At 38.6% G+C, this 743-nt stretch overlaps 1 long non-coding RNA gene across 1 annotated transcript; it reads right to left on the reverse strand.

Moving 5' to 3' along the window:
• Positions 1-6: 6 nt before the first annotated feature.
• LOC107735336 (uncharacterized) lies at positions 7-633 on the reverse strand. Its single transcript, XR_001639377.1, has 3 exons — positions 555-633; positions 317-422; positions 7-91 (listed from the first exon to the last, which is right to left on the reverse strand). It is a non-coding gene; the product is annotated as an uncharacterized LOC107735336 (long non-coding RNA).
• Between the last annotated feature and the right edge of the window lie 110 nt (positions 634-743).

A 743-nucleotide genomic window follows, 5' to 3' on the forward strand; every position in this document is an offset into this window, starting at 1 on the left:
TTCCTTGGAAACGGTTTGACATTTGGTGATGAGCAGACATGACTCGCGCACTACAGTCTTCAAGATACACTGCAACAGTTCATCGTTCAGCCTGCAGGGGAAGATGGGAGAAAGTGCTTGCACATTACAGACATTAACCACATTTACAGTCAGTTGTCAAGGTGAATAACACCACATTTTTGTTGAGATGACAAGAAAATGCATGAACATATTTGATGTAATTTGTGCAAGCAGAGTAAAATACAGAAGTGAACAGAGCAAGCAGTTTAAAGTTAACTCAAGCACTTTCTATCTGAAGAGCAGTGAAACTTGTTACCTGTAGTGGTCATCATCCTCACTACCAAAGCGGTTCTTCTGTAACTGGTTAGCAAGGTTGTTTAATATAACATCACGCAATTGAGACAAACCACTGTTCTTCTCCCCTGCAGAGAAAAAAAACAAACAAACAGTTATTACCGTCAATATGAAATTGTGCAATTTCAGCAAACCAATGCTGACTTGACTTATAATTAAGTATGATTTCTGTACTATGTGTATCTATTTGCAATTCTCACCCTCTGTGAAAACGAATTGTAGCAGGTTGTTCAACTCCGATTCACTCTGGTACAAAGTGTTTAAACCTGAGCTAATGAGAAAAACGGACAAACAGAAAAATGGTTTATAGTTATTGCAGATATCGAGATATTCTTTGACGTTTTGGTAGGGATGCACCGAAATGAAAATTCTTGGCCGAAGCCGAAACC

Source organism: Sinocyclocheilus rhinocerous, unplaced genomic scaffold, assembly GCF_001515625.1.
Source record: "Sinocyclocheilus rhinocerous isolate Xijiao unplaced genomic scaffold, SAMN03320098_v1.1 C35983886, whole genome shotgun sequence".
NCBI classification, from domain to species: domain Eukaryota; kingdom Metazoa; phylum Chordata; class Actinopteri; order Cypriniformes; family Cyprinidae; genus Sinocyclocheilus; species Sinocyclocheilus rhinocerous.